We start from the raw sequence: 25,450 nt of genomic DNA on the forward strand, positions 1-25,450 counted from the left end.
AAGACCCGTGCGCCTTACTAAGCTGCCATCTTCTCTGGAAGTCTGTTCTCATATATTTTTAAGGTAGGTTTAAAATGAAAGTTCAATAATTGTAACTTGGATTTTTTTCCTTAAAAATAGTGTTACGATTTTGTTTTTTGAGTTACTTTTCAAAATTCCTTGTTAGCTTTTCTCTCACGGTGCACTTTCTTCTAATGTAGTAGAAAAAACCCTGCAACTTTTACCCTTTGAGGGCTCTGGAGTGACTAAGCAGCATATCCAATTTTGAATACTTGTTGAAATCCCTTCACAAATGACATCCCTGACCAAAGGCTCATGCCTGATGCATCATCATTACACTGTATATTCCGAGAGAGTGCCGACTTCACTATGAAAAGAAAGATTCCTAGAAGTGTTTCCCAGTAACTGCCCTAGTCACTGAGCAGTTAAGGGCCATCTGTCTCCCCTTCTTCAGTGAGGCCATCTTACGTTTGTTTAAAGTGGGGCATGAAAAGATGATCAGCGCTGTGGGGTGAATTGAGCCTTATTGCTTTACTACTATTCAGTGCAGGTTCTAGAACCACCTTCACCCAAACAGGAAAAAAATTTAAAAAGCTGAGTTGGAGGACAATTTCTCTGTCTTTTGTTTGGTTAAAGAGCAAGGGAAACGGACAAGTGCCTCAGCTCGCTGCACTGACAACAGACAAGCAAAGGCGATTACCAGTTAACTGATCAGCAGACAGGCGCGGTCCGGTCATCACTGGCTGAGGAGTTCAGAGGTCAGGAAGTCATAGGTTAGTTCCCGGTAGCGGCTCGGTTTGCATCACAACCCTTTGGTAAGGATGGACACGCACATCTTGCCTTCGGACTTCAGTAGCCACCACACCTAATACACCCCTGGCTTCAATAGGATGCTCGAGGATTAACGTCGCTGTTGACAGATGTATACGGCGTGTACATTACACCAGCGTCAGGTTCCGGGGGACCTATTGCAGCAGTTAGATGGGGAGTTCTATTTGTCTGATCAAAGGCGTTGTGGTAGGGCCGGCTGGCGTAGGTGAACTCAGAGCAGCTGGTGGGAAACAGGTGCAGGCCCAGTAATAATCCTCGGGGCAGCCTGGGCTGCTGCTGCAAGAGGAAAGGCAAGGGCTGGTGATTTGATGTGGGCATCTGTGTACGTGCCCTCCAGATTTGCGGTTCCATCAGCTGCATCATCCTAAGGCTGTCTTCTCCGTCTGTCGCGGGCACCAGTATTTCATCACTTCTTCAACGGCTGTCTTCAGTTTGACTTCTGCTCTGTTCTGAGCATCTCCCATAGTGATTAGTTCATGTAAACCTACATTCATATGCTCCCGATTGGGCTGGCCTCTATTGTGCTCCTTCTTATCCCTCACTGAGCCTTTGCCTCGGACTATTATTTTACATCCTGTTTCTGCTTCAAGCTATTTAGCTGTCAATCCTCCAAGTCCAAGGATTCTCCCAACAAAATTAAAATCTGGATATTCTTTTACAGGCACAGAAAGTTTCTCTTGATACTGAACAATAGGTCCCACAGCATCAGGCAATCTTGCGCTCCTTTTCTCTGTACTGCCATTTAATGTGTCATTGCACATGTCTTTCCCTACTCCGCTAATTTCTTCGTCCAGCAGCCGCTCGAGTAGGTTGAAGATCCCGCAGAAGTTGGGCAGGCTGCTCATGAGCTTCTTGGGGTTCATCATCTGCATCAAGTAATCGGGGAAGCCTTTGGCTTCTCCTTGGCTTCCCTTTCTCTCGACCACATTCCAAAGCCGCAGCTCGCCGCGCGGGGCTCGGGGAGCAGGGTGAGGGCCGGGAGCCTGAGAGCCCGAGAGCCCGAGAGCCCGAGAGCCCGCGGGCCGCACCGGGGACGCCGAGAGCGCGGAGAGCTCCGGGCGGGGCGCAGGCACCCAGAGCAGCGCGCCCCCCGCCCCCCGCCCCCCACTGGCGCTTCTCCCTCCCGCCGCTCCCAACCTGGAGAGGACCGGCTGGCGGGGGCGGAAGGCGGCTCTCCTCTGGCCCTGGGCTGGGGCCGCCCACCGCGCTCTCCACCCCTGCCGCGGGCTCGGGTTTTCCCGGTGCTCGCCCCGCTGCCGTCGCGCACTGGAAAATAGAAGTTTTTGAGGGTCCTTCACGCTCCTTGTCCACCAATCCCACCCACTGTCAGGAGTATGCTTCCTACTTCAGAAGGTATACTAAACCTTCAGGAGATTTTTATAAGAGACTGCATTTCTTTTCTTTCAAGTTTTTTCATTACTTACATAAAGCTCTACTGATAAGTTTTTCTAATTGTAAAAGGTGTCTGTGAGCCCTATATCATTATCAATGCATAATAAGTTTTACTATTAGGAAACCTTTTTTTTTTCCATTTAATATTTTCATTTCGTGGCAGGACGGACGGGGGTGAGTTAAAGTGATGAAGCGGGGACCAGTTGTGCTGTGCTCGCCGCTCCTTTGTCTGCATTTGCTATTCTGTCCCTTTGGTTGGTTTATTCATGGACCAGTGTCACAGTCTTAATGACAGGGAGTATATAAAAATGCTTTCCTTTTTCTTAGGACCAGAAACCCACCCCTCAATTACTCTTCTTTTGCAAGAATTTCCTGACTATTCTTATTTATTTTCTCACAGAAACTTTACAATCAACCTATCTAACTTGAGAAAAAAGTGGTTCTTGGTATTTTTATCAGGTTGTGTTAAACTTATAAATTAATTTTGCAAAATCACTTCTAATTTAGTCTTTCCTTCCAAGAAAATCGTATGTTCCTCCATTTGTTCAAGTCTACTTTTGTAAATTTCAGGAGTGTTTTAAAGTTTTCCCCATATAAGATTTTACATTTCTCACATTTTTCACTAAAAACAAAAGTATTTTTTGTTCCTACTGTATGTGGGGTCATCTCTTCAATCAATACTTAGCTTTTTATTGTTTGTGTGTGCAAAGGAAATTGCTATTGCTTGGTAATTCATATCCTACGATTTTACTAATTTCTCTCCAACTTTCTCATGTTTCTCTATATGCAATCATACCATTAACAAATGGAGGTACTGTTAATTCTTTCTCTCCCATTCTTTTGCCACGAATTGCTTGTTATTAGTAATCACATTGACTAATACGTTCCATATAATGTCAATAAATAATGGCAATGGAGAACCTTCTTGTCTTGTTCCTAACTCAGCAGAAATGCATTAGCCATTTCTCTGTAACGTTGACCTTTGGTTGAGGGGTGTGAGTGTGTATGTGTGGTGTGTGGACATTTGAATATGTGTGTGTGTTTATGTTCGGAATAATGCTTTGGAAGTCAGGAAGAATTGTTGACAAAATAAAATGTTATGTCAACATCATGGAGAATATAATAGGATTTCCCTTCTTAGATTTACTAATAATTAATTACAACAGTGTTTTTATCAAACAGTGAACTAATCTTTCTGCAGTAATCTCCATTAGGTCATAGTGACTTATTTTTCAAAATTATGCAGTTTGTCTTCATTACTATTTATTAAAGACATTCACAAAAGGAATTTGTCTCTGGTTATCTTTCTATGCAATCATTCTTAGATTCTACCAGCAATGCTATTCTCACTTAGCACCATGAATTAGAATGTTTTCCTTACTTTTTAATGTTTTGGAATAATTTAGTTAGCAGTGGGATTGTTGGGTCCTTAAAGGTTTGAACAAGTACTCTGTGAATATTTCTGAGAGGTCAGGCTTTTTCAGTGAGAAACCCTTTACAACTTTCTCTATTTCTTTATGGAAATTGATTTGGTTAAACTTTCTCTTTCTACTGGATTGTCTTCTCTCGTAGAGCTGGGTATCTGTGTCACTTGGCTCTGACACTACTATAGATTTCAAGCTTTGCCAAAGTACTGAGCCCCTCCCTTCAAATCTGTACTAGAACTAAAGCCCTCTGCACATCATGGGTGTGTGACTCTCCTGTGTGAATGTTGAACTTCCTTCAGTGAGTTCTGAAATGGTGTCCTGCTGTGGCCACACCTACCAGCTGAGATGGCGCCAAAGGAAGTGGATGGTTCCAGTTTTGATCATCTGGGAAAGCGCTGATGGACAGGAAAATACAGGGCCTGTAGGAACGTGAGAATGGACAGCTGCTAATCAGCCTTGCGTTCTGCACTGATCACTTTCTGGATTCAGAGGGGAGCTGGACTTGGCCAAGTTGTTACTGCTCACAAACAAGTCAGCGACTGTTTGCTGAGTACTGGGTCATGGGCCACCAATCTGGTCTGTTCCCATATCTCAGTGGCAAAAGAATTAGTCCAGTTCAGTAGAAAAGAGGGAAAAATGCCCTGATGAGGTACAAGTTTTGGGGAGGGGATATAATGTTCATTTGATGTAGTCATAGGGATGTAAGTATGTTATGGACTGAATTCTGTCCCCCCCAAAAGACACGTTCAAGTCCTCACTCCCAGTCCTGTGTGAATGTGGAGTTATTTGTAAATAGGATCTTTGTGAAAATGAAGCCAAATTGGATTAAAGTTGGTCCTAATCCTGTATGACTGTGTCCTTATAAAGGAAGGAGAGAGAGAAGGGGGGAGGGGGGAGAGAGAAAAAGAGAGAGATAGCTTGATAACTACGTGATGCAATCAGTACACCACAGATTACCAGCAAGTCACTTCTAGAAGCCTATTGCCTTCAGGGGACACAATTATAACCCACTGCATTAAATTAGAAGTCATCAATCCACACTGCTATTACATGGACACATAAGTAAATAACTGGGAGAAGGGAAAACTTTTCTTTACTATGGAATGCCGACAAATAAATGTAAAATGAGTTTCAAAATAATTGTTTTGCAACCATGAGAATAAAGAAATGATACAGGTAAGAATCATCAATAAGAAGACTGTGGAAATTTGTTGAAGAATGTAATATCTACATAGTTGAAAGTGTCTTGTCACAGGTTAGTTCTCTGCTGTCAGGAGGAAGCAGAAGTTGCAGTGGAAATACCTTTAACAAAGTGGCCAAAGTTAAGCTCACCCCTGTGAGGCCAAACGGACATCATGGGCTCCTTATGGGAAGCTCCGAGAAGGAGACACATCACTGCTGTCACATTCTTGTCCCACAGGCATCCCTTACTGCAGGTATGACATGAATCCAGCCATGAGGAAACTTAAGTTGAAGAACTTTGTAAAATAAATGGCCTGTGCTCTACAAAAATATCAAGGTCACGAAAGGCAAAGAGAATCCGAAGAAGCGTTCCCCATGAAAGGAGACTAAAGATTCATACAAGTACATGCAGTGATGGTTCCTGGGTAAGACCCTGGACTGGAAAGAAGGCCTATAAAGGACATTGTTGTGACAACTGGTGAAATTTCAGTAAGGACGGATGTGTGATTTTGATCATTGTGCTCTGATTATGGAAGAAAGCCCCTGTTTTTGGGAAACACTTGTCTCAAATATCTAGGGAGAGAAGGGAAGTAATATCTACAACTTCCCCTCAAATCATTTCATATAGCAAATGTGGCAAAATATTAACAGATGGTGAATTAGGGAAAGGGTATATGGGATTTATTTTTACTATACTTATAAGTATTCCCAAAGTTTGAAATTACTTCCCAATAAAAGTGAAAAGAAAACAAGTTCTTCTGACTTTGACACCATAGGATAATTTGTTATTTTATTAAGGGCAAGCTTTACTAGCCAAACATTTCCTGGCTAGTTCTCCATGAACGCTTTGACACTTTCTTGAAATCATTTTTTTCAAGTCTCCATGTGTTAGAATATCCTTAAAATTCTTCCCTGATTTTTGGTGGCCTTTTTAAAATATAATGTTCACTTTCAGAGAGAATCTCCTTTTTGGGGAATTTGGGATTTGTGAAAAAATCAGTGTAACTTATACCACAAACACTAACCAGCAATGTAAAAGAGAAAAGGTCAACAGAGGGAGGAAATACCTTCATTTTTCTTTCAATTGGAAAAGCTCCATGTTCTGGCTACTTGTCCCAGGTCCGTGGGCATGGGGGAAGGATGACCCCAGGGGACTCTGAGAGAAAAATGATGAGAAGGACCCATCCTCCATCATCACCTCCCCCAGCCCTCCCAGTGTTCCTGTGTTCTTCCCCAAGTCATGGACTGTGAGTCTTTCCTCCTGCAAACCTCAAAAGCTAGAGCCCAGATTCTCACCTCAGGCTGGCTCCAGTGGGACATGAGCCATTACTCCCTAAAGGTTACAAGAGGAAAGAGAGCGTCAGATGTTGAAGCTGTGGCAGAAGGAACAGCAGGAATGAAGAAGGTTAGACCGAGAAGGACTTCCCAATGGAGGATGAGGTGTGAGTGGACAGAAGACAGCTGAGGACACACAGGGCTTGTCCACCAGGAGGGAAGAGAAGGGACTTGGAGGAGGTTCGTCCCCACCCTCGTCCCTGGTCCCTGAAAACACCTCACCCCAGGTCACACGGAGGGGCCCGTCCAGGCCCAGGTGCTCCACCAGGCAGGTGTATCTCAGCTCCTCTCGGGGGAGGACGTCCACAGCTGCCCAGCTCTGGGAGGTTTCGTTCCCTGCAGGTCGGGTCTCCCTGAGTTCTGAGTCCATGGTCAGCTCCTGGCCTTCCCGCAGCCAAGTGAGAGTGATGTTGGCAGGTGAGAAGCCACATGCTCTACATTTCAGGGTGTGATGGCCTTCAGGGTCCTTCCCTTGGGTGACCACAACGGGGGGGGGGGGCACTGGATTCAATAAAGAAAGATCCCAGAGGCAGCGCAGGGCTGGACCTTACTCATCTTCTCCTCCTTCTTTCCCAGATTCCTGTCCCCCACCCTCCTCCAGTCCTCAGGTGTACAGGAAGTTCCAGGAAGGAATGAGGTCAGGCCACAGGGAAACCCATTTCCCCACAGCTCCCTCTCTGCAGCTTTAGTGCTTGACCCCTGGCTGAGCCCCAGGAATGTTTAGGGGGTGATCCTGGAACCTCTCCCCCCACTTAACCGCATGGGCCAACCCCTCACTGCCTGCAAGACCTCGCTCAGATGTCGCCCCTGTGGTGATCCTATTTCAAATTGCCGCCCCTTTTCTCCTAAGCCTCCCTCTACTTCTTCCCCTCTAGGGCCTGACCTCTCTCTAACCTACCCTATCACCTACTGAAACCCAATACCTGATCTTTTTCATAAGTGGCTTGGAAGGTAGGCAGGGGGAGAGGGGAGTTCCTACTGGGTGGTTTGGAGATCTTATAACTGCATATGCTGGGGGTTCCTTACCCACCGATCCCAGGCCACAAGCCCCGCTGACGGCCAGTGCCTCAGCGCCGCCCCACACTCACACCTGACCACCAGCAGCAGCTGGTGATTAGATAGTTTCCATGGAGATGTATCTCCACCCATTCAAGGTGAGGTTGTATACTGTAACCCTTTAAGAGGGAACCATTTTGGAAAAAAGTTTTAGAGCCGCAAGAGCCACCAGAGCAGTCAGAGTCCCAGGGAAACTGTTGAAGTGAAAGCTTGCGAATCTCACTGTGTGCCTTTCCAGCTGAGAGAGAAACCCTGAACGCCATCGGCCTTCTTGAACCTGCATGTCTTAGACATTTTTTAGAGCCTTACTTTAATGTGGGCATTTTTATGGCCTTTGAATGGTAAACTAGCAACTTAATAAATTCCCCTTTTTAAAAGCCGTTCTGTTTCTGTTGTATCACATTCCTGCAGCTTGCAAACTAGAACAGTCAGTTCCATCACCCACCCTACCCCATCTCTGTCTTTAAGAAACTAAACACTAACATCTTCAAAAATAAATTACTAAGAGATGAAATAACATACTGCCTGGGATTTATGTCAAAATAATCCAGTGTGGGTTCTGGATGGGGATACAGCTAATTCAAGATGGGGCCCAACTGATGGTTGTCACCAAGGGCAGGGTATCTCAGGTTTCACAGCACTCTTTAATCTAATTTGTGTATGTTTAAATTTCCTTAGTAGGGAGTTTTTTTTTTAAGTATAAATAATAAATAAAAAGGCCAGTTCCATGTTTGTGCATGCTGAAGTTTGTACTGTAGTAAGCAGGCCCCCCTTTCTCTCCCTTAATTGGGCTGCCTTTCTGCAGAAATCCCCAAACCCCCTCTCCTGACCTTCAGGACTGGGTAAAACTGCAGGCAAGTGAGATTAGACACCTGGGATGGGGACCCTCCTCTAACAGCTCATCTGCTTCTGTAAACTGCTTTGTGCCTTAAACTGACCAATTATCTTTCCTTTAATGTTGCTATTTACCGTATTAGGCTTGCCCTCTCTGTAGCATGTAATAGTGCCTATAAAAATCAATGTTGCCTTTTGTTTGGGGCTCAGACTTTCGAGGTGACTCGGCTGAGCGCCATGTGCACGAGCTAATAAATCACTTGCTTCCGGAAACTGCGGACCCTTAGTCTCAGCCTGCTCTAATTTCGCGGAATGTCCCTGGAGGCCTGCGGCCTCGATCCTGGTTTTTGCGCTACAGTACAATTTAAAGGACTTTGGTAGAAACTGATATAAATATAATATTTACATCAGATCGAAATGGTAACCTAGGACCCAGCAGGGGTATTGTGTAGTCTCAAGAATCAAGAAATTCTGGTTATAATTTCAAATTAATCCATGAATAAAAATAGACATTTTGAGGTGAAAATCACAGGTACAGTTGCCTTCATATATCTGCAAACTTTTCACTGTCCTCATCCTGTTGAGTTGGGCCACTGTGAGTGCCTCTCACCCGCTGGTTCCGTGTAGGCATTTAGGGAGCCCACCCTATGACTGGGACAAGGAGTAGAGATTTAAAAAACTATATTATGATCAATAGTGGGGAATGGAGTGTCATTGAGAGGAGGGAGCCAGCAGGAGGAAGCTGTGTTCTCAGGAAGTCCTTTTTTTACCTTCTGAGGCAAAATGTGGATGAGAACCATAAACTCTTGGTCTTCAGGAGTCTCATAGCCCCCAGGAATTGTATTCAAAGTTGTGTGGGAGTACAGCTGAGAGTGCTTTACCTGGGGGCAGGTGTGGGTGAGGTCAGAGTTTTTATCAGATTGTCGAGGAGCCTTGGTCCAAGGAAGGAATGAGAGAATCTGAACGAGGGTCTACCCATCTGACTGAGTGAAGGGAAAACACTGGACATCCAGGGATCAAGCTATTCTAAGACACCAGCCCATGCAGGGAGCCCCTTTGCCTCAGCTCTTATTTCAGTTGGGTAACCTGAAAGCTCCCAGGTCCTGCTCACAAGCCTTAATTACAATAAAGCTTAATTAAGCCTAAGCCTCAGTGACCTTCCTTACACAGACCCCTTCTCATTCATTATTCACCTTTGTATCTACTTCTGTATTGATGTATTTGTTTGTTTTTTTACTAAAGACTACCAAACTGTGCAAACTTTAGCCCTCACAAACCTTGGAACCAGCTTCTTTACACCATAGAGATGTGTCACACACCAGTAAATTTCACAAAGGGAAAGTAAGTTGTCCTCTCTCTCCTGCCCACAGTCACCTGGCTTCCATCCCAAGGCAACTGTTTGTTACCAGCTGGTCCCATATCATCTACAGATTTTCTATGCATTTATGTACTCTTACAGTGTTCTGTACAAATAGAAGATGATCCTCATTCTTGTATGCTGTTTTGTAAATTGTTGGGAAGTTTCATGAGATTTCAATGGGCACTGCTGATTTTTCTGCTCCTCCTCCCCAAAATAAAAGTTGTTCAAGTGGGATTCAAACCAATCACTTAGTCAAACTAGAGACACACACCATTGTGCTTCATGCTAGGCTCTGAGATATTGGAGACATCATTGCAATTCCTACAGGTTTCATCAACACACTCCAAGGAGGAAGAGGCCCCTGGACTACCAGCCCAGGCAACAGGACAAAAGGAAGAGAGAGACCATCAGCTGCTGGGGAGTCCTTCCCCCAACTCAATATCCCATCCCTGAGAATCACCCTGAAGAAGGGGAGGGGCTCAGAGAGTCCTACTTTGTATGTACCATCAATAAAGTACACTTTTTCTAGCAAAAAAAAATCAACTGGGTATATTTGTGTGAGTCTATTTCTGGGTTCTCTATTTTGTTTCCTGAAACAGTATGCTGGTCATTCTGCCTACATACCTTATTTCTGTATTGATAACTCTTTGTGTTTATATGTGTGTATGTATGTACATTTGTATTTTTTTTCCTTAAATTGGGTAGAGTAGGGGTTGCAAGGGTAGTTCAGGGGTAGAATTCTCACCTGCCACATGGGAGACATGGATTTGATTCCTGGCCCATAAGCTTCCCAAAAACAAACAAAACAAAAACAAACAAAAAATTCAACAAATGGTGCTGCAATAACAGGATACTCACATGGAAGAAGAATGAAATGTGACCCTACCAGACAGCATACAAAAAGAGAAATTGGGTAGAGTGATACCTCACTCTTCATGTTCCCTTTTTAAAATTGTTTGAGCTGTTCTAGTTCCTTTGTTTTTCCATATAAATTTTAGAATAGGTTTGTCTATCTCCGCAAGAAATCTTGCTGTAATTTTGAAAGAAATTGAGTTAAATCTATAGATCTGTTTGGGGAGAAATGACATCCTTATTGTGTTGAGTCTTCAAGTTTATGAACACAGTATGGCTCCCTGTTCATTTAGATCTTTGGTTACTTTCATCAGTGCTTTGTAATTTTCAGCATACAAATCCCATTTTAACCTTCGGTATTTTATTTTGGGGGGCAATTATAAATGATATTGTTTTTAATTCTGGTTTTCACATGTTTATTGCTTCCGTAGAGAAATATGGTTGGCTTTTGCAAGTTGATATTGCATCCTATGGCCTTGAGGAAGTCACTTATTGGTTCCAAGAGGTTTTTTCCTTTTTAAATAAATTCCTGGAATTTTCTAGATAGACAATCAGGTCACCGTCATAGAGAGAGACAGTTTTATTTCTTAGTTTTAAATATTGTCTTATTGCATGATGTCTACCATTATTATATTGTTATATGTAGTAAGAGTAGATATTCTTGCCTGTTCTTGATATTGAAAGGGCTTTCTGGGGGAATGTATATAGTCTCTCATCATTAAGTATTGTGTTAGCTGTAGGTTTTGTAGATGCTCTTTATTAAGTTGAAGTTTCTTTGCATTTCCTCCATGTTGTAGTGTGCATAAGAACTTCAGTCCTTTGGTAGAGGTGAAAATATTCCAGTTATGTATATACCACATTTTGTTTATCCATTGATCTGTTGATGGACTCCTGGGTGGCTTCCATCTTCTCATCATTATGAATAATGCTGCTATGAGCATTTGGGTGCAAACATCTGGTTGAGACCCTGCTTTCAATTCTTTTGGGTATATACTGAGAATTAGGATTGCCAGGTATATGGTAGATGTTTATTTAACTTTCTGCGGATATGTCAAATTGTTTTCACAGTGGCTGCACCATTTCACATTCCCACCAATAGCGTCCATGGGTTTCCATTACTTCACATCCTCATGAGCACATTTTATTTTCTGTCTCTCTCTCTCTCTCTTTTTTTTAATAATAGCCATTCTAGTGGGTGTGAGGTAGTGTCTTCTGGTGATTTTGATTTGCATTTCCCTTATGGCTAATGATATCAATTGGGTATCCCTTCATGTGCATATGGGCCATTTGTACAACTTGTTTGGAGAAATGTCTACAGAAGTTATTTCTTCATTTTTAAGTTTTTGTTTGTCTTATTATCATTGAGTTTACTTCTCCTTTCTTGACTGTGTTAGCTCCTGGCTTGGTGTTACTCTGTTCACTGTAGTGCTGACTCCTTGATCCCTAATGATTTCAACCTAATTAAATGTAGTGGACTAAATAATAAACCTCCAAACATATTCATGCACTAGTCTTTGGGTTCTGTGACAAGGTGCATTACATAGCAAAGGGAATTTGCTGGTGTCATTAAGGTTAGGGATCTTAATATAGGAAGATAAACCAGTATTACCTGTGTTGGCTCAATCAAATCACATACACCCTTAAAAGCAGAGAACTTTTCTCTAGCTGGAGTCAGGGAGATTTTGCAGAAGAAAAGGGCAGAGGGGGAAGTCAGAGAATTCAAGCATGAGAAGGATACAGTTCATTTTAGGGAGATTTTGCAGAAGAAAAGGGCAGAGGGGGAAGTCAGAGAATTCAAGCATGAGAAGGATACAGTTCATTTTAGGGGGCCACTGGCAAGGACCCAAGGGAGGCCTCCAGGAGCTAAGGGTGCATGCAGCCTGAGAACCAGCAAGGAAATAGGGAACTCAACCACACAACTGTAAGGAACAGAATTCAGACAACTGTATGAGCTTGGAGGTAGATTTCATACCCAGAGCCTGAAATTAGGAGTGCAGCCAAGCCTACACCTTGATCATATCCAGTAAGAACTGTGTCCGATTCCAACATGCAGATCCTAATTTCCAGAACTGTAGGAAATTACATGTGTGTATGTGTGTGTGTGTGTGTGTATGTTTTAGCATGGGCAGGCTCCAGGAATCGAACCCAGATCTCTGGCATGGCAGGAGAGAATTCTGCCACTGAGCTACCATTGTACCACCCTATATGTGTTTTTTAAAGTCCCTGAATTTGTGGTAATTTTTTCTGGCAGCAGTAAGAAACCAGCAGCAAGTAGGAAACCAATACAGCAATACAGCTGAGATGATGCTTTCATTCCCTGGCCACTCAGTTTCTCAAATCCTCTCCTTCAATGACTTTCTATTGTAATCTACCTGAGCTCCAGTACCTGTCATTCCTTTGACCGTGTTATTGCCAATAACTCAGCCCTTTCACAGGCTTTATTTCTTCTTTCCCTCTCTGACCACTATATGTTCCTTGCAGGGTGGTCATAATCTCTAGACATATTGATACTATTATGGCATCACATATTATAATGTAATATCACAAACCGTCCATTATTTGCTGGTATTTCAGGGAGGTGTCCACCCTGTAGTACATCAAGTAAATCCTCTGGGATTCCCAATCGATGGCTCCTACCATCTTTTCACTGTCTCTCACCTGTTTGTTCTCTCTTCCCTCCTTACACACTTTAAATTCTATGGTAAATAATTTCAATCCCTCCCTTGCCTCCCTTTTGCTTTGTCACTCTTGCTTAGCAAAACTACACAGCTGCTGAATTCTACTTCTGCTTACTCTGTACCTGCCCTCAGACAGCTAAAGGAGGCTGGAGAAAAACATGAAACTGAACTGACTGTTCTGTCTCTAAATTCATGATCAAACCTCAAGGGAAGCCTATCCTGTGTCCCCACAATCATCCTATCCCTGCCCAGTTCTCTCTGTCCCCTCCTATCTTAGATGACTACTAAACACTTTCTCTCTCTGCTCAAATATACAACTCTCCTTCATTCTTATTTCAGCTAATGATGTTGCTTCTGCCTTCACTGAGAAAACTTAGCACATACACATTTTATAAATTTCCACCATGACCAGCTCATATATTTGTATCTGTCCCATGTGATGGACCTTACAGTCAGTTTTGATAAGTTTACTGTCTGTGCTTCCACTCAGAGCCTGTTCCCCTGCTGCTGCCCACTACTTCAGCCCTTCTCCTGTACTTAAAGGCACTTGCCCAGCAACCCCTCCATTTTCTATTGTTAATCATCAACTTTTTTTGTTTGCTTTTAACTTTGTCACTGTCATGGCCATGAAAATGCAGATGCCAGACCTCAGCTGGAATGAATGCAATTGGTCCGTGTCTACAGCTGATGCACCTCAAAACCCATTGCCATGTTTGCTTCAAGACTGACCATGCTTCCCTTTGGCTTCTACAATTAATGGTTGAAAACAATAGGGAAACTAAGGCAGGATTCTACCTCCACTGAAGGTTGGCTTAGAAGCACTTATTGAACTTTCCTTGAACTGCACTGCATCTAGGATGATTTCAGGCAACTTTCCATCCCTCTCTCCTTCACTTGGTTTCAGGCTTTCATCAGAGTCTAATGACTCTTCCAATCTTTTCCGTCTCCCTCCCCACTTTATCTCACAGGGGCTTCCACTATCAAAATCCTTGTGTGTTTAATACTGTATGGGTTTCAGGACCTGTGGTGGTTTGAAGCTGTGTGTACCCCAAAAAACATATTCTTAAATCTAATGTATTCCTCTGAGTGTAAATGAATGGTAGGTAGGATGTTGTAATGAGCCTGCTTCAGTTAAGGTGTGATCCACCTCTTTTAAGAAGGTTCTGAATCCTCTTACTAGAGTCCTTTATAAATGGAGTGAAGGGAGGGAGACTGGGAGAGAGAGAGAGAGAGAGAGAGAGAGAGAGAGAGAGAGAGAGAGAGAGAGAGAGAGAGAGAGAGAGAGAGAGAGACAGAGAGAGAGAGAGAGAGAGAGAGGCACACACATACACACAGAAAGAGAGAGAGAGAGAGAGAGGCACACACATACACACAGAAAGAGAGAGAGAGAGAGCAGAGTGCCACAGAAGCAAGAAGCTAAAGCTCCAATAAGACTTGGAAGAGAAGGGGAGAGGCCAGAAGATGCCACCATGTGTCCTGCCACATGACAGATGAGCCAAGGATCACTGGCAGCCATTCTTCAGGAAGAAAGCATCATCTTAATGATGGTCCAGTTTGGACAGTTTCCTGCCCTTAAATTGTAAGCTAACGAATTATCTCTGTTTAAGCTAAGACATTTCATGTTATCTTCTTTGTGCTGTCTAGAAAACGAAACCAAATTTTGGTACCAGGAGCATGGGGTGCTGCTATTATTAATACCAACAATGAGGAAACAACTTTGGAATTGGGTAATGGGTAGTGGCTGGAAGAATTGTAAAGTGCTTGGTAGAAAGGGCTTAGATTGCTTTGAAGGGACTGTGGTAGAAATACGGATGCTAAAGGTACTTCTGAGGAGGCCTTGGAAGAAGACGATGAATGTGGTATTAGAAACCAGAGGAAAGGTGATCCTTGTTTTAAAGTGGCAGAGAACTTGCAAAATTTCGTTCTGATCTTAATGGAAGGCAGAATTTGATAGAATGAGTTTGGATATTTAGCTGAGATTTCCAAGCTAAGTGTGGGATTAGCAGCCCAGCTTTTCCTTGAGGGAGAGCAAGGCTGGGCCTTGACAAATGTTTCTACTTTTCTTGGGTTTGAGAAAAGTCCTTCTAGAAAGCAGATCTTGAGGCCTTGAGATCAGAAGTCTCCTGGGGGCAGCAGGCACAGAATTATGTGTTTCAACATGATAGAGTAATGTCTGAACAAGGTCCAGAGAGAAATGACCTGATATTCTTTTTAAGTTGAGTGAGCATCCCCAGCCAAAAGCCAACTCATTCAAATCTCAGCTGACACAGGCAGCTACCACAGGTTCCTTGTCTGCTGAGAGCAAGCTTGTAAGGTAGAAAGGACTTCTGAGCCAAGGACAAGACGAAAAAATGATTTACTCTGTGGGGTGGCAGGGTCGGGAATCTCCCAGCTGGTTCTCTTAGTCCAACATGGGAAAAACAAGAAGTCAAGGTCGTTCTTTAGCTCAATTTCCAGTATGATCAACCAGGCTTAGCCATTTCAAACCCATTTGGATTTTGTAAGTCATGGGTGAAATGCAAAGCTTCTCACCACACCCTGTGTTTCTCCCCATCGAGCTCACTGAGAGACAGCAGGTAGGTTGGGGAGGAAAATGTTCAAACCTGATTCTGATTGTTAGCAAAGCCAGTTTTCCCCCAGCAAACCACCAATCTCCAGCCAATCAGATTATGCTTGCCTTCTATCGCCTGTGTGAACTGGCCTGGCTGAGCCACTGGCTGGGCTGGGTTCAAGTTGGGCAGCCAGGTGTCTGCAAGGTTATTGGAAGGCCTCAGGAAAGGCCACCCAAGCCTGAAATGGTTCCCCTACTGGCTGGTCAGGGAAGTCTGCAATTTCCCAGGGATTGTTGAGTTATTCCTTGGTGTTTAGTATGGTCCTTTCCTTGCCATTCTTTGGTAAATACAGGTTGGTCTGGGATACAGGATCCCTTTAACCTTCTTCTTTTTAATGGTCTGTATATTATAGACCATGGGTTTAATTTCTTGGGTAAGCCACAAAAATCAGTTGCACTTTTTCATGTTATATTCTCGAGTTTTCAATACACTTGAATACTTGTCCTGTTCAGGTTAAACAGGAAGCAAAGCTGGGAGGTAGAGGGCCTGGTATGGAGGGATGGAAGAGAGGAGGAAGGAGTCTTATGCCTTTTAATCCTTCAATTCTTATATTAATACCGACTTTCATAGTTATTTGATTTTTGGTATTGTACCATATTGAGCCTCTTCTTCTTTCTCTGTATATTTTTCATATTTTCTTGGTGGTTACCATGGGGCTAAAATTTTACATCCTAAATCTATAAAAATCACATTTGTTTGATACAACTTAATTTCACTATCATACACTTACCCTGTTTCTATACCTCTCTGTCACCCAACTTTCTGCTGTTCTTATTATAAATTATATTTTTACACATTGTATTTCCCAAACCATAGGTTTATCATTATTATTTATGCATTTGCTTCTTTGAACCTGTAAGAAGTGAAAAGTGGAATTGCATACCAAAAACATGATACAATATTACTGGCACTTTTAGTTACCCTTATGGTTACTGTTATCAGAGGTCTTCTGTTCCTTTCTGTTTCTCCAATACACTGTCTCTTGACCTTTCCTTTCATTCTAAAGGACTTCCTTTAGCATTGCCTGCAGGGAAGGTCTAGTGGTAACAAACTCCCTCAGCTTTTATTTATCTGGAATGTTTTAATCTCTCTCTCATTTTTACAATAACATCTGTTTAATTTATTTGTTTCTTAGATGGTAAGAATGGAGGTTATTTGGGCAATGGCCTACCTTTATATCAGTCTGTACACATGAATTGATTGGAACCTGATAAACATAGAAATTCTAACACATTTCTTAAATTTTCCCCCATGAAAAAAGGGGCTGGAGGGAATTTCCCCCAAAATGCAGAGGCATTTCAAGTATACATTAACACACACCTGGCCCTTTGCAGGATTCATTTAACTCTAATAGAAGAATCACACTGCTCAGAGAAGGAGCAGAGGTTTCCCACTCATCCTGCTTATCAGAATGGTTCAGATAAACCACTCATTCAGGCAGATGTGCACTGGAGAGCAATGTTGAAACAAATTTAAAGCATAATACAGGATTTAAAATACTAACTCAGGTAATTCATGTAGTCACCACTGTTTGAGGAAACTGATGCTCATTTCTCTTAAGAAAAAGACTTTTTTAAAAAAATTAATCATTTTAAGATAAAATTTTTCAAGCAAGTATTACATATGTATGTTGATGATAATTTCACCTTTTCCTGATGACACAGTCATAACAATAGACAGTTATCAGAAGATGATGTAATATAACGATGCCCTCTAGGCTGGGCTGGCTGTCCCTACATTAAAAGGTCTTGAACACAGTATTCTATTCAGTTTTTTTCAGTCTTCTTTTCAAGGTACCACCTTAAACTGTTGCTAAGCCATGTGGTGGGAAATCAAATGTGAAAATTATTAAAATCTCATGTAAAAACAAATGCATGTACAGTAATGTAATAGACTTTGTGACTTAAATGAGTTGTTCAGAGGCATTTTTAAAAAAAACTATTCCAAGTTTCTTGGGTGTGTTCCATTTTGATGAGATTTCTAGATTATCTCTGAATGAATGAGGCATTACTGTACATAAATATTTAAACTGTTCATTCGACTATCAACAGAAATATATAACTTTACATTGGTATCTCTGCTTTTATAAACAAAGTATTCTATGACTTTAAGGTAAGGGTTAACAGTCCAGTTTCTTTCCTGCCCCCCCACCAAAAAAATTGAACATAAATAAACATAAATAAATGTCCTACTGATAGTATCAGTCTGTCCTATACAGAGGAAAAAAATCTAGGTGAATTATGTCACAGTTAATGCATGTCTTCTTCCAATACATTCAAAGACATTGTTTTTTTTAAAAATCGATATTAAAATAGGTTTTTTGTGGGACTTCCGGAGAAGATGGCGGCTTAGTAAGACGCGTGGGTCTTAGTTCCTCCTCCAGAAAAGCAACTAAAGAAACAGAAACAATACAAAACAGCTCCCGGAGTCACGACAGAGACCAAAAAGACAGCGTACCCCATTCTGGAACAGCTGAATGGGCAGGGAGAATCTGCTGCGGTGAGCTACCCGAGGGGCGCGCGTTTTCCCGGCCGGGGCGGCTGGCGACTGGGGTCCCCTCCACGCACGTGGCTCACCGGCCTGACTGGGAACGTTGGATAGCGGGGCCCTCCCGTCACGCTTGGCGTTTCGGGCCAGCTGGGCAATTAGGACCGGCACTCTCCCAAGCCGCGGCGGCCAGCGACCCCCACCTCCACGCACGGTTTCCCGGGCCGACTGCGGTGCAGACAGACGAGCGCCACGAGCGCCACCTACTGGGCAGGAAAAGAAAAACAGAGCCCAGAGATTTTACAGAAAAAGCTTTCAACCAGCTGTGTGACACACCCAGGGAAATCTGATCAAATGCCCAGACACCAGCAGAAAATAATGGATGACGCTCGGAAAATTGAAGATATGGCCCAGTCAAAGGAACAAACCAATAGTTCAAATGAGATACAGGAGCTGAGACAACTAATGCTGAATATACGAACAGAAATGGAAATATTCTTCAAAAACCAAATCAATAAATTGAGGGAGGACATGAAGAAGACATGGGCTGAACAAAAAGAAGAAATAGAAAATCTGAAAAAACAAATCACAGAACTTATGGGAGTGAAGGACAAAGAAGAAAAAATGGAAAAAACAATGGATACCTACAATGGTAGATCTAAAGAGGCAGAAGCTACAATTAGTGAACTGGAGGATGGAACATCTGAATTCCAAAAAGAAACAGAAACTATAGGGAAAAGAATGGAAAAACTTGAGCAGGGGATCAGGGAACTGAATGACAATATGAAGCGCACAAATATACGTGTTGTGGGTGTCCCAGAAGGAGAAGAGAAGGGAAAAGGAGGAGAAAAACTAATGGAAGAAATTATCACTGAAAATTTCCCAACTCTTATGAAAGACCTAAATTTACAGATCCAAGAAGTGCAGCGCACCCCAAAGAAAATAGACCCAAATAGGCGTTCTCCAAGACACTTACTAGTTAGAATGTCAGAGGTCAAAGAGAAAGAGAGGATCTTGAAAGCAGCAAGAGAAAAACAATCTGTCACATACAAGGGAAACCCAATAAGACTATGTGTAGATTTCTCAGCAGAAACCATGGAAGCTAGAAGACAGTGGGATGATATATTTAAATTACTGAAAGAGAAAAACTGCCAACCAAGACTCCTATATCCAGCAAAATTGTCCTTCAAAAATGAAGGAGAAATTAAAACATTTATAGACAAAAAATCACTGAGAGAATTTGTGACCAAGAGACCAGCTCTGCAAGAAATACTAAAGGGAGCACTAGAGTCAGATACGAAAAGACAGAAGAGAGAGGTATGGAGTGAAGTGTAGAAAGAAGGAAAATCAGATATGATATATATAATACAAAAGCCAAAATGGTAGAGGAAAATATTATCCAAACAGTAATAATACTAAAAGTTAATGAACTGAATTTCCCAATCAAAAGACATAGAATGGCAGAATGGATTACGACCCAGCAATACCACTGCTAAGTATCTACTCAAGGGACTTAAGGGCAAAGACACAGATGGACATTTGCACACCAGTGTTTATAGCAGCATTATCTACAATTGCAAAGAGATGGAAACAGCCAAAATGTTCATCAACAGACGAGTGGCTAAACAAACTGTGGCGTATACCTACGATGGAATATTATGCAGCTTTAAGACAGACTAAACTTATGAAGCATGTAATAACATGGATGGACCTAGAGAACATTATGCTGAGTGAGTCTAGCCCAAAACTAAAGGACAAATACTGTAAGGTCCCACTGATGTGAACCGACATTTGAGAATCAGCTTGGAATATATCATTGGTAACAGAGACCAGCAGGAGTTAGAAACAGGGTAAGATAATGGGTAATTGGAGCTGAAGGGATACAGACTGTGCAACAGGACTAGATACAAAAACTCAAAAATGGACAGCACAATAATACCTAAGTGTAATGTAACTATGTTGGAACACTGAATGAAGCTGCACCTGAAATATGGTTTTTTGTTTGTTTGTTTGTGTGTTTGTATCTTTTGTTTTTGTTTTTTTCTTTTTCCTTTATATATATATATATTATTAGTATTATTATTTTAATTCTCTTCTCTATATTAACATTCTATATTTTTTTCTGCTGTTTTGCTAGTTCTTTTCCTAAATCGAAGCAAATGTACTAAGAAATGATGATCATACATCTATGTGATGATACTAAGAATTACTGAGTGCATTTGTAGAATGGAATGATTTCTAAATGTTGTGTTAATTTCTTTTCTTTTTTTTGATTAATAAAAAAATTAAACAAAAAAAAATAGGTCTTTTGCATTTTCAATCTGAGAATTCAAGGTACTTAAAAATTTGTAAATACACATACATACAAATTCTCCATATATACAAATTTTCACAAAACTAAGAAGTTGCAAACAAATAAGAAGTCTCATGTAAACTTGACAAGCAACAATTAAATGCTTTACCACTGACATATCCTAAATAGAGTGGTCATAGTAGTTTTAATAAGTTTTCTACATGGCCTTTTAATCAAGTTTTCCCTTTTAGGACCTAAAAGTCACTAGAAGTCTTCTGAAATTCTGATTTAAGAATTCAAGATGCTCTCAATTTACTATTTATATTTAAGGCCACTTTGGTAAAGGCATTGCAGCAAGAACACAAAAACAAGAGCATATTTTCTAATATTTTTTCACCTGCAAAACTGTAGCAAAACATGATCAGCTTTATGATACAGACAGGTATCCCTCAACATTTTTAAAGAATTTAGGCATGTATAAATAGAAGAGCTCTTTAAAAGGGAAAAATTCAAGAATGAATAAAACCTTCTAATTTTGTTTTGTAATTGTCCAGTAGCAATGGTTAAAATTATTTTAGGACATTCATTCCAAGATATATGACAGCACCTTAAATGTGGCTGACCTATTTTCCCAGTAACATTTCCTACATAAAAATGTGTTAAGGTTACAAATACTGATATGTACAAATAACTGATTTCTAAGAAAAAATATATATAGTACTGCAGCACAATGAATGTGGTATCTGCAATAACTTAATATTAGCCATCTTTTTTCAAAGAGAGAAAGAATTTATTACTATGCACTTAGCAGGAGAGCAGACAGCCTAACAGCCCAAAATCTGATTCCCTTGGGTTTAGGGGGTTCAAGGTCTTTAAGGATTTTAGCAAAAGAAGATGAGGTCGGGCTGGCCATGGTGGCACGGTGGCTCAGCAGGTAAGAATTCTTGCCTGCCATGCCCAAGGACCCGGGTTTGATTCCCGGTGCCTGCCCATGTAAAAAAAAAAAAAAGAAGAAGAAGATGAGGTCATTTTGGATAGTAAGTTCAAAGCAGAAAAGGAGACAGTGTTATCATTTCCATTTCAATAGGAGAATATAAGTTGAAAGGAAGGGAGGCAGAACTATCACTTCAGCAAGGGGACATGAGGTATAGTAAGTTCAAAGCAGAAAAGGAAACAGTGCTATCATTATAAAGGAAGGGAGACAAGTTATCTTTCAATAGCAGAGCCTAGCAGATAGGATTTACAAATGTAAGGGGATAAGGCTAGTTAATAACTGACTTCATTAGCATTAGGGCCTTTGCCCTACAAGAAAATGACCAGATAAAGGGCATAACAGCTTTTACAAGGGCACAAGAAAAGGGCTTTCACAATCATTTCAATATCCAGATATCTTAATTATAGTTTAGGGCTTTCAGGTATTCCCCTCTGTCTACTCCAATAACCCAAAAAGCACAAGGAACATTTATATAATGATTCAGTAATCAAAATCATCCCTTAAATCCTGGAGATGGCTCTTAGGCACTAATCCTAAATACGTTCAGTTTACTATTACAGAAATAAGTTTCATAAGGACAAGCCTCAAAATTGAGGCCTTGGTTTATTAAATTGGGAGCCCCTCTTGCTTAAGAAAATATGTCAGGAACTCCCCAGGTGGGGAAGCTTAATAGTCTCTCAAGGGACTTTTCAAACATTTTTTTCATTTTCTGCCCCAAATACTTTGAAATGCATCATTTAATAACATTAACTTGTACAGAACATTGAGATTTTGTTCCTTATTCCAGGTTCCATATCAAATAAAGCTAAATTAGGTTGTTTAACTGACTTGACAGACTAAATTAGATAGTGCAAATTTTTGGACAAAATATTCATTTTCCTTTTATCTCACACAAAAGTTAAAGTTTTAAAATACAGACAATATTATTCTTTTCCTTGTGTACTGATTTACTTTAGTTTTAACCAGGTCAGTTTCATCACATCTTTAATTAGAGTTTTATCTCTTTCAGTATATTTTTATTTTTTTAACTGTTGCTATGTGGACCCATGCTAACTTTCAGAGCTGGAGAACCAAATCTGAGTTTTAGGTGTCACGCAGACTCTTAAAGTTCCAGGGAACTACTGGGCTAATACAAAGCGTAAAGCACCTCAGAATGTAATGGTAACAGTTACCGCTTACATTCTGAGCTTTAATTTGTAAAAGCATTTTTAAATGAAGCTTCTTTCAGAAATAAAAATATTAGACAGTTGTTTTACATTAAGGAACCATAGCAGAGGTTTTGTTCGGTTTCACTTTTACACATTTACCAGAGTTACGTTATTTAACAGATAAAGTACAATTTATATATTTGTTCAACCTTTCTTTTAAAGTTTCTCCTTGTTACAGATAGAGCTCTGACCTGTAGTTGAGCACATATACTCTTAGGGAAGTATTAGAGCAAAGCAGGGCAACTGACTATTTGGTTGTTTCTAGGCTCTGTAGCCTTTTTAAGAATAATTAAAACCATGACCAACAACACTGCACCACTGCTTAACATCATACAGACAGTGAGAACATTGCCAGATTTTTAGGAATTTATACAATCTTTAAATATATGAATATTTTACCTATATAAATTTAACCAGTAACAGGATAGAAAATCCCTTTTAACCATCGTAATATTTCCCAAACACCCACCTCCTGTGCAATAGGGTAAACTATTTTAGCACTTTACTTATACAAGCTGAAAGAACAAATTATTTGTAACAATTTTTCCCTTAACAGTAAAAAGACTTGTCTTCTGAAATAAAGGATAATACCTACATAAACATCAACAAGCACATCCTCCTGATGTCCACATTATTTTCACAGGGAGAAAACTACACTTTTGTTTTGTATGAATACTCAGTTTAACAGCAAAGCTTTCTTTTTTTTAAATATATGATACACAAAGCTTTTGAACCTGCATACTTTCTTCCAAGAGCAGTATTCATGAAAGGGGAAAGAGACAGAGATACTACAAAATAATGAAAGTGGGAAGAAATTTATGCTTGGGTTTGGAACATAGCCAAGCATTTGTATACTTTATACTCAGGACACATAAATGATTACTTTATAATATACCTAAAATCTCTCAGTTCAATTAAGCACTACCTTTAGAGGTCAGAAAAGCCTCAAGCAAAAATAGGTCTTTCTTTATCTGCTTTTTAAATTCTTTCAGCATTTGTATTCCTTTGTTACCACTGTCTTATACTATGTTTTAGTACATGTATATTCTAACTAGAATATAAAATCTTAAAAGCTAAGGCTTATGTCTTTTTTTATTCATGACCGTCTAAAATTAACAAAGCCACTACAAATTCAAATTCTTACACATACTGAGGTAACAAATGCCTAGGTAAAAAAAAACTAGATTCTTTGAAATATAGGTAATCAAGGTTATAAGAAAATCCATTTATACTTCTTACTAAACTTACCCAATTTCTTAAATAGGGTATATTTTAAGCATCAGGATAACCTTAATTATACTTTATATAAGTATTATTATTATCGGGTATGTTACTCAGTTTATGTAACTTAAGCTATCTATATCTAGTTAGGCTATTTTAAGAGGAATTTTGAAAATGTATTTATACTAGCTTATTTTTAGTAAGCATATATATATTTAGAGAGAACACACTCAAGCAGAATAAAATCACATTTGTTCAATTCAAAATTTATCATAGGGTGATTCAGTGGTAGTATGCTCACCTTCCATGTGGGAGACCCGGGTTCGATTCCTAGACCATACACCCTCCCCCCCAAAATAAAACAGAAAAAAAAAAAGAAAAACTTTTATCATAAAATTCCTTTCATCTGAGTTGAAAAAAATCTCTGTTTTAATATTTTAAAATATAATTTTTAAAAATTGTCTATCAAGTTGTGGAAAATAAACTGCAATTGTTTAATTTGTCCCAAGTCTAAATTCAGGAAAAACTTTTCCATATCTCTCAAAGATCTTTCATTTTACTTACTGAAATTTGATCATTAGATTTTATTCAGTTAGTCCTATCCCAAGACTATTTAATATTAGCCAATTTTTATATACTTGATACAGATACCTTTTTCTGCCAATTCACAGGTTAAAAGCTGTTACTGGAGCCCTTTGTTTTGCACTTATTACCTGGTGTTTAAATAATGCAGGCTTTTAAAAGACTTCTCTTTTAAAAGACTTGTCTGAAGATGCACTTCACTGACTGGGAAATGAAAAAACAATGAGGACACCAGCAGTGGTTTTTGTGGTCCCAAAGCCACTCCCCTGATCACGGCTTTGTCTAACACTAAAGATACTGTCTAAATTTGCAAGTGCTGCATATTGTCTGCGCTTTATTTGTTGAAACTTTACTAACAGCTAATGCCTTGATGGCTCTGGGAAGTACTGAAAATTCCAAAATCAGCACTGGAAAATTTGGGGAAGCAATCGAAATGAGCAAAATTAGCATTTACTGATCCAGCACTTCCATCTGTTGTTTGGGGCTGAAAAGGAGAATGATTTGCTGTGGGGGAAACCTCCAAAATTACTCGAACCACTAGACTGTCCAAGTGCATCAAAGTTCACAAAATCTGCATTTGTGGAATTCTGAGCTGCATGACTGTTGAAATGTGCAAAGTTAGCAAAATCGGCTGTCGCTGTTGACTGAGGAGTTCCTGGAGCAGCAAAGATGTCTGGGCCATGATCACTCAAAAGATTCAACTGTTTCTCTTCCTGCTGCTGCCCTTGAAAGTGACCTACAACAGAGGATGACCAAGTGTGCCGTTATTTAAGTGCAGTGCTGCTCCTAAGAGATATTTCAGTGATTTGACCTCAGGTGTGCTGCTTGTGCTGCTGGCAGAGGACCCTGAAACAGATGCATGAACTAATGCTACCATTTTGGCTTGTTCGGGTGGAACGTACTATCTTTTCTTTGCATACTTTTGTCGTAGATACTCTTTCATTTTTTGTAGATCCCGGAAGTCTGGAATTACTGAAGATCTATCAGCAAATAATCCTAACGAACCCTGTTCACAGACCTCCTTTCCATGTTTTTGCAGGAATTTAATCTCCTATTGTGTGAATGATGTCATGGAAATAGTTTTCACCCAGTGTGCCCCAGGAAGT

At 40.6% G+C, this 25,450-nt stretch overlaps 2 pseudogenes; both read right to left on the reverse strand.

Annotated features, from left to right (window-relative positions):
- Positions 1-774: 774 nt before the first annotated feature.
- LOC143683206 (KH domain-containing RNA-binding protein QKI pseudogene) lies at positions 775-6,537 on the reverse strand (annotated as a pseudogene).
- A 17,962-nt stretch (positions 6,538-24,499) lies between these two features.
- LOC143683207 (arf-GAP domain and FG repeat-containing protein 1 pseudogene) lies at positions 24,500-25,425 on the reverse strand (annotated as a pseudogene).
- Positions 25,426-25,450: the final 25 nt, after the last annotated feature.

This window comes from Tamandua tetradactyla, chromosome 5 (genome assembly GCF_023851605.1).
Source record: "Tamandua tetradactyla isolate mTamTet1 chromosome 5, mTamTet1.pri, whole genome shotgun sequence".
Lineage (NCBI taxonomy): Eukaryota > Metazoa > Chordata > Mammalia > Pilosa > Myrmecophagidae > Tamandua > Tamandua tetradactyla.